Source organism: Apteryx mantelli, unplaced genomic scaffold (assembly GCF_036417845.1).
Source record: "Apteryx mantelli isolate bAptMan1 unplaced genomic scaffold, bAptMan1.hap1 HAP1_SCAFFOLD_39, whole genome shotgun sequence".
Lineage (NCBI taxonomy): Eukaryota > Metazoa > Chordata > Aves > Apterygiformes > Apterygidae > Apteryx > Apteryx mantelli.
In genome coordinates, this window is record NW_027118744.1 from 2,849,572 (window position 1) to 2,858,931 (window position 9,360).

The following is a 9,360-nucleotide window of genomic DNA, read 5'->3' on the forward strand; positions in this document are numbered from 1 at the left end:
CCTCCCCTCCGCAAGCCTACACCAGCTGTCCTCACACCTTGGCACTAGCACTGGGAGGCTGTTGCAAGGGAGGAGCATGGTTGTTCGATATGTGCTTCGAAGGCGAGGTGGGTGTGACGTGGGAGATTCGAACGTGACGTTGGCGTGACGTGGGAAATTCGAACGTGACGTGGGTGTGACGTGGGTGATTCGAAGGTGATATGGGTGTGACGTGGGAGATTCGAACGTGACGAGGGTGTGAAGTGAGCGTGACGTGGGAAATTCGAACGTGACGTGGGCGTGACGTGGATGATTCGAACGTGACGTGGGTGTGACGTGGGAGATTCGAACGTGACGTGGGCGTGACGTGGGAGATTCGAACGTGACGTGGGCGTGACGTGGGAGGTTGGAACGTGACGTGGGTGATTCGAACGTGACGTGGGCGTGACGTGGATGATTCGACCGTGACGTGGGTGTGACGTGGGTGATTCGAACGTGACGTGGTCGTTACGTGGGAAATACGAACGTGACGTGGGTGTGACGTGGGTGATTCTAATTTGACGCGAGTGTGACGTGGGTGTGACGTGAGAGATTCGAACGTGACGGGGGTGTGACGTGGGCGTGACGTGGGAGATTCGAACGTGACGTGGGCGTGACGTGGGAGATTCGAACGTGACGTGGGTGTGACGTGGGAGATGCGAACGTGACGTGGGAGATTCGAACGTGACGTGGGTGATTCGAAAGTGACGTAGGTGTGACGTGGGTGTGACGTGGGATTTTCGAAAGTGACGTGGGTGTGACGTGGGAGATTCGAACGTGACGTTGGCGTGACGTGGGAAATTCGAACGTGACGTGGGGGGGACGTGGGAGATTCGGACGTGACATGGGTTTGACGTGGGTGATTCGAACGTGACGTGGGTGTGACGTGGGTGATTCGAAGGTGACATGGGCGTGCCGTGGGAGATTCGAACGTGACGTGGGTGTGACGTGGGAGATTCGAACGTGACGTGGGAGATTCGAACGTGACGTGGGCGTGACGTGGGAGATTCGAACGTGACGTGGGTGTTTGGAACGTGACGTGGGTGTGACGTGGGAGTTTCGAACGTGACGTGGGTGTGATGTGGGCGATTCGAACGTGACGTGGGTGTGACGTGGGTGATTCGAACGTGACGTGAGCGTGACGTGTGTAATTCGAACGTGACGTGGGTGTGACGTGGGAAATTCGAACGTGACGTGGGCGTGAAGTGGTAGATTCGAACGTGACGTGAGCGTGACGTGGGTGGTTCGAACGTGACGTGGGAGATCCGAACGTGACGTGGGGGTGACGTGGATGATTCGAACGTGACGTGGGTGATTCGAACGTGACGTGGGAGATTCGAACGTGACGTGAGTGTGAAGTGGGAGATTCGAACGTGACGTGGGTGATTCGAAAGTGACGTGGGTGTGACGTGGGTGTGACGTGGGAGTTTCGAACGTGACGTGGGCGTGACGTGGGTGATTCGAACGTGACGTGGGTGTGACGTGGGAGATTCGAACGTGACGTGGGCGTGACGTGGGTGATTCGAACGTGACGTGGGCGTGACGTGGGAGATTCGAACGTGACGTGGGAGATTCGAACGTGACGTGAGTGTGACGTGGGAGATTCGAACGTGACGTGGGTGTGTCGCGGGTGATTCGAACGTGACGTGGGTGTGACGTGGGAGATTCGAACGTGACGTGGGCGTGACGTGGGTGATTCGAACGTGACGTGGGTGTGACGTGGGAGATTCGAACGTGACGTGGTTGTGACGTGGGAGATTCGAACGTGACGTGGGTGTGACGTGGGAGATTCGAACGTGACGTGGACGTGACGTGAGTGTTTGGAACGTGACGTGGGCGTGACCTGGGTGATTCGAACCTGACGTGGGTGTTTGGAACGTGACGTGGGTGTGACGTGGGAGATTCGAACGTGACGTGGGAGATTCGAACGTGACGTGGGCGTGACGTGGGAGATTCGAACGCGACGTGGGTGTGACGTGGGTGATTCGAACGTGACGTGAGCGTGACGTGTGTAATTCGAACGTGACGTGGGTGTGACGTGAGAATTTCGAACGTGACGTGGGCGTGACGTGGGTGATTCGAACGTGACGCGAGTGTGAAGTGGGAGATTCGAACGTGACGTGGGAGATTCGAACGTGACGTGAGCGTGAAGTGGGTGATTCGAACGTGACGTGGGTGTGACGTGGGAGATTCGAACGTGACGTGGGCGTGACGTGGGTGATTCGAACGTGACGTGGGCGTGACGTGGGTATTTGGAGCGTGACGTGGGTGTTTGGAACGTGACGTGGGTGTGACGTGGGCGATTCGAACGTGACGTGGGTGTGTCGTGGGTGATTCGAACGTGACGTGGGAGATTCGAACGTGACGTGGGTGTGACGTGGGTGATTCGAACGTGACGTGGGCGTTACGTGGGAAATACGAACGTGACGTGGGCGTGACGTGGGTGATTCGAAGGGGATGTTGGCGTGACGTGGGAAATTCGAACGTGACGTGGGCGTTACGTGGGAAATACGAACGTGACGTGGGTGTGACGTGGGTGATTCGAACGTGACGTGGGCGTGACGTGGGTGATTCGAACGTGACGTGGGAGATTCGAACGTGATGTGAGTGTGAAGTGGGAGATTCGAACGTGACGTGGGTGATTCGAAAGTGACGTGGGTGTGACGGGGGTGTGACGTGGGAGTTTCGAACGTGACGTGGGTGTGACGTGGGAGATTCGAACGTGACGTGGGAGATTCGAACGTGACGTTGGCGTGTCGTGGCTGATTCGAACGTGACGTGGGTGTTACGTGGGAGATTCGAACGTGACGTGGGTGTGACGTGGCAGATTCGAACGTGACCTGGGTGGTTCGAAATTGGCGTGGGTGTGCCGCCCTGCTTCAAGGCTCCCCCACCAAGCAGGGCTCAGAGGCAAGAGCACTGGGAAGGCAGAGGTTGCCTCCGCATGCCTAGGACAGCCCCCACCACGAGTGCCCGGCTCCCTTGCCTCCCCTCCGCAAGCCTACACCAGCTGTCCTCACACCTTGGCACTAGCACTGTGAGGCTGTTGCAAGGCAGGAGCATGGTTGTTCGATATGTGCTTCGAAGGCGAGGTGGGTGTGACGTGGGAGATTCGAACGTGACGTTGGCGTGACGTGGGAAATTCGAACGTGACGTGGGTGTGACGTGGGTGATTCGAAGGTGACATGGGCGTGCCGTGGGAGATTCGAACGTGACGTGGGTGTGACGTGGGAGATTCGAACGTGACGTGGGTGTGAATTGGGAGATTCGAACGTGACGTGGGAGATTCGAACGTGACGTGAGCGTGAAGTGGTAGATTCGAACGTGATGTGAGCGTGACGTGGGTGATTCGAACGTGACGTGGGTGTGACGTGGGAGATTCGAACGTGACGTGGACGTGACGTGAGTGTTTGGAACGTGACGTGGGCGTGACCTGGGTGATTCGAACCTGACGTGGGTGTTTGGAACGTGACGTGGGTGTGACGTGGGAGATTCGAACGTGACGTGGGCGTGACGTGGGTGATTCGAACGTGACGTGGGCGTGACATGGGTGATTCGAACGTGACGTGGGTGTGACGTGGGTGATTCGAACGTGACGTGGGAGTTACTTGGGTGATTCGAACGTGACGTGGGAGATTCGAACGTGACGTGGGTGATTCGAAAGTGACGTGGGTGTGACGTGGGTGATTCGAACGTGACGTGGGTGATTCGAAAGTGACGTGGGTGTGGCGTGGGCGTGACGTGGGTGATTCGAACGTGACGCGAGTGTGAAGTGGGAGATTCGAACGTGACGTGGCTGGTTCGAAATTGGCGTGGGTGTGCCGCCCTGCTTCAAGGCTCCCCCACCAAGCAGGGCTCAGAGGCAAGAGCACTGGGAAGGCAGAGCTTCCCTCCGCATGCCTAGGACAGCCCCCACCACGAGTGCCCGGCTCCCTTGCCTCCCCTCCGCAAGCCTACACCAGCTGTCCTCACACCTTGGCACTAGCACTGTGAGGCTGTTGCAAGGGAGGAGCATGGTTGTTCGATATGTGCTTCGAAGGCGAGGTGGGTGTGACGTGGGAGATTCGAACGTGACGTTGGCGTGACGTGGGAAATTCGAACGTGACGTGGGTGTGACGTGGGTGATTCGAAGGTGATATGGGTGTGACGTGGGAGATTCGAACGTGACGAGGGTGTGAAGTGAGCGTGACGTGGGAAATTCGAACGTGACGTGGGCGTGACGTGGATGATTCGAACGTGACGTGGGTGTGACGTGGGAGATTCGAACGTGACGTGGGCGTGACGTGGGAGATTCGAACGTGACGTGGGTGTGGCGTGGTTGTTTCGAACGTGACGTGGGTGTGATGTGGGCGATTCGAACGTGACGTGGGTGTGTCGTGGGTGATTCGAACGTGACGTGGGCGTGACATGTGTGATTCGAACGTGACGTGGGCGTGACGTGGGTGATTCGAACGTGACGTGGGCGTGACGTGGGAGATTCGAACGTGACGTGGGTGATTCGAACGTGACGTGAGTGTGAAGTGGGTGATTCGAACGTGACGTGGGTGATTCGAACGTGACGTGGGTGATTCGAAAGTGACGTGGGTGTGACGTGGGTGTGACGTGGGAGTTTCGAACGTGACGTGGGTGTGACGTGGGTGATTCGAACGTGACCTGAGTGTGACGTGGGTGATTCGAACGTGACGTGGGTGATTCGAAAGTGACGTGGGTGTGACGGGGGTGTGACGTGGGAGATTCGAACGTGACGTGGGCGTGACGTGGGTGATTCGAACGTGACGCGAGTGTGAAGTGGGAGATTCGAACGTGACGTGGTTGTGTCGTGGGAGATTCGAACGTGACGTGGGCGTGACGTGGGTGATTCGAACGTGACGTGAGCGTGACGTGTGTAATTCGAACGTGACGTGGGTGTGACGTGGGAAATTCGAACGTGACGTGGGCGTGACGTGGGTGATTCGAACGTGACGCGAGTGTGAAGTGGGAGATTCGAACGTGACGTGGGAGATTCGAACGTGACGTGAGCGTGAAGTGGGTGATTCGAACGTGACGTGGGTGTGACGTGGGAGATTCGAACGTGACGTGGGCGTGACGTGGGTGATTCGAACGTGACGTGGGCGTGACGTGGGTATTTGGAGCGTGACGTGGGTGTTTGGAACGTGACGTGGGTGTGACGTGGGCGATTCGAACGTGACGTGGGTGTGTCGTGGGTGATTCGAACGTGACGTGGGAGATTCGAACGTGACGTGGGTGTGACGTGGGTGATTCGAACGTGACGTGGGCGTTACGTGGGAAATACGAACGTGACGTGGGCGTGACGTGGGTGATTCGAAGGGGATGTTGGCGTGACGTGGGAAATTCGAACGTGACGTGGGCGTTACGTGGGAAATACGAACGTGACGTGGGCGTGACGTGGGTGATTCGAACGTGACGTGGGCGTGACGTGGGTGATTCGAACGTGACGTGGGAGATTCGAACGTGACGTGAGTGTGAAGTGGGAGATTCGAACGTGACGTGGGTGATTCGAAAGTGACGTGGGTGTGACGTGGGTGTGACGTGGGAGTTTCGAACGTGACGTGGGTGTGACGTGGGAGATTCGAACGTGACCTGAGTGTGACGTGAGAGATTCGAACGTGACCTGGGTGGTTCGAAATTGGCGTGGGTGTGCCACCCTGCTTCAAGGCTCCCCCACCAAGCAGGGCTCAGAGGCAAGAGCACTGGGAAGGCAGAGCTTCCCTCCGCATGCCTAGGACAGCCCCCAGCACGAGTGCCCGGCTCCCTTGCCTCCCCTCCGCAAGCGTACACCAGCTGTCCTCACACCTTGGCACTAGCACTGTGAGGCTGTTGCAAGGCAGGAGCATGGTTGTTCGATATGTGCTTCGAAGGCGAGGTGGGTGTGACGTGGGAGATTCGAACGTGACGTTGGCGTGACGTGGGAAATTCGAACGTGACGTGGGCGTTACGTGGGAAATACGAACGTGACGTGGGCGTGACGTGGGAGATTCGAACGTGACGTGAGTGTGACGTGGGAGATTCGAACGTGACGTGGGTGTGAATTGGGAGATTCGAACGTGACGTGGGAGATTCGAACGTGACGTGAGCGTGAAGTGGTAGATTCGAACGTGATGTGAGCGTGACGTGGGTGATTCGAACGTGACGTGGGTGTGACGTGGGAGATTCGAACGTGACGTGGACGTGACGTGAGTGTTTGGAACGTGACGTGGGCGTGACCTGGGTGATTCGAACCTGACGTGGGTGTTTGGAACGTGACGGGGGTGTGACGTGGGAGATTCGAACGTGACGTGGGCGTGACGTGGGTGATTCGAACGTGACGTGGGCGTGACATGGGTGATTCGAACGTGACGTGGGTGTGACGTGGGTGATTCGAACGTGACGTGGGAGTTACTTGGGTGATTCGAACGTGACGTGGGAGATTCGAACGTGACGTGGGTGATTCGAAAGTGACGTGGGTGTGACGTGGGTGATTCGAACGTGACGTGGGTGATTCGAAAGTGACGTGGGTGTGGCGTGGGCGTGACGTGGGTGATTCGAACGTGACGCGAGTGTGAAGTGGGAGATTCGAACGTGACGTGGCTGGTTCGAAATTGGCGTGGGTGTGCCGCCCTGCTTCAAGGCTCCCCCACCAAGCAGGGCTCAGAGGCAAGAGCACTGGGAAGGCAGAGCTTCCCTCCGCATGCCTAGGACAGCCCCCAGCACGAGTGCCCGGCTCCCTTGCCTCCCCTCCGCAAGCGTACACCAGCTGTCCTCACACCTTGGCACTAGCACTGTGAGGCTGTTGCAAGGCAGGAGCATGGTTGTTCGATATGTGCTTCGAAGGCGAGGTGGGTGTGACGTGGGAGATTCGAACGTGACGTTGGCGTGACGTGGGAAATTCGAACGTGACGTGGGCGTTACGTGGGAAATACGAACGTGACGTGGGCGTGACGTGGGAGATTCGAACGTGACGTGAGTGTGACGTGGGAGATTCGAACGTGACGTGGGTGTGAATTGGGAGATTCGAACGTGACGTGGGAGATTCGAACGTGACGTGAGCGTGAAGTGGTAGATTCGAACGTGATGTGAGCGTGACGTGGGTGATTCGAACGTGACGTGGGTGTGACGTGGGAGATTCGAACGTGACGTGGACGTGACGTGAGTGTTTGGAACGTGACGTGGGCGTGACCTGGGTGATTCGAACCTGACGTGGGTGTTTGGAACGTGACGGGGGTGTGACGTGGGAGATTCGAACGTGACGTGGGCGTGACGTGGGTGATTCGAACGTGACGTGGGCGTGACATGGGTGATTCGAACGTGACGTGGGTGTGACGTGGGTGATTCGAACGTGACGTGGGAGTTACTTGGGTGATTCGAACGTGACGTGGGAGATTCGAACGTGACGTGGGTGATTCGAAAGTGACGTGGGTGTGACGTGGGTGATTCGAACGTGACGTGGGTGATTCGAAAGTGACGTGGGTGTGGCGTGGGCGTGACGTGGGTGATTCGAACGTGACGCGAGTGTGAAGTGGGAGATTCGAACGTGACGTGGCTGGTTCGAAATTGGCGTGGGTGTGCCGCCCTGCTTCAAGGCTCCCCCACCAAGCAGGGCTCAGAGGCAAGAGCACTGGGAAGGCAGAGCTTCCCTCCGCATGCCTAGGACAGCCCCCACCACGAGTGCCCGGCTCCCTTGCCTCCCCTCCGCAAGCCTACACCAGCTGTCCTCACACCTTGGCACTAGCACTGGGAGGCTGTTGCAAGGGAGGAGCATGGTTGTTCGATATGTGCTTCGAAGGCGAGGTGGGTGTGACGTGGGAGATTCGAACGTGACGTTGGCGTGACGTGGGAAATTCGAACGTGACGTGGGTGTGACGTGGGTGATTCGAAGGTGATATGGGTGTGACGTGGGAGATTCGAACGTGACGAGGGTGTGAAGTGAGCGTGACGTGGGAAATTCGAACGTGACGTGGGCGTGACGTGGATGATTCGAACGTGACGTGGGTGTGACGTGGGAGATTCGAACGTGACGTGGGCGTGACGTGGGAGATTCGAACGTGACGTGGGTGTGGCGTGGTTGTTTCGAACGTGACGTGGGTGTGATGTGGGCGATTCGAACGTGACGTGGGTGTGTCGTGGGTGATTCGAACGTGACGTGGGCGTGACATGTGTGATTCGAACGTGACGTGGGCGTGACGTGGGTGATTCGAACGTGACGTGGGCGTGACGTGGGAGATTCGAACGTGACGTGGGTGATTCGAACGTGACGTGAGTGTGAAGTGGGTGATTCGAACGTGACGTGGGTGATTCGAACGTGACGTGGGTGATTCGAAAGTGACGTGGGTGTGACGTGGGTGTGACGTGGGAGTTTCGAACGTGACGTGGGTGTGACGTGGGTGATTCGAACGTGACCTGAGTGTGACGTGGGTGATTCGAACGTGACGTGGGTGATTCGAAAGTGACGTGGGTGTGACGGGGGTGTGACGTGGGAGATTCGAACGTGACGTGGGCGTGACGTGGGTGATTCGAACGTGACGCGAGTGTGAAGTGGGAGATTCGAACGTGACGTGGTTGTGTCGTGGGAGATTCGAACGTGACGTGGGCGTGACGTGGGTGATTCGAACGTGACGTGAGCGTGACGTGTGTAATTCGAACGTGACGTGGGTGTGACGTGGGAAATTCGAACGTGACGTGGGCGTGACGTGGGTGATTCGAACGTGACGCGAGTGTGAAGTGGGAGATTCGAACGTGACGTGGGAGATTCGAACGTGACGTGAGCGTGAAGTGGGTGATTCGAACGTGACGTGGGTGTGACGTGGGAGATTCGAACGTGACGTGGGCGTGACGTGGGTGATTCGAACGTGACGTGGGCGTGACGTGGGTATTTGGAGCGTGACGTGGGTGTTTGGAACGTGACGTGGGTGTGACGTGGGCGATTCGAACGTGACGTGGGTGTGTCGTGGGTGATTCGAACGTGACGTGGGAGATTCGAACGTGACGTGGGTGTGACGTGGGTGATTCGAACGTGACGTGGGCGTTACGTGGGAAATACGAACGTGACGTGGGCGTGACGTGGGTGATTCGAAGGGGATGTTGGCGTGACGTGGGAAATTCGAACGTGACGTGGGCGTTACGTGGGAAATACGAACGTGACGTGGGCGTGACGTGGGTGATTCGAACGTGACGTGGGCGTGACGTGGGTGATTCGAACGTGACGTGGGAGATTCGAACGTGACGTGAGTGTGAAGTGGGAGATTCGAACGTGACGTGGGTGATTCGAAAGTGACGTGGGTGTGACGTGGGTGTGACGTGGGAGTTTCGAACGTGACGTGGGTGTGACGTGGGAGATTCGAACGT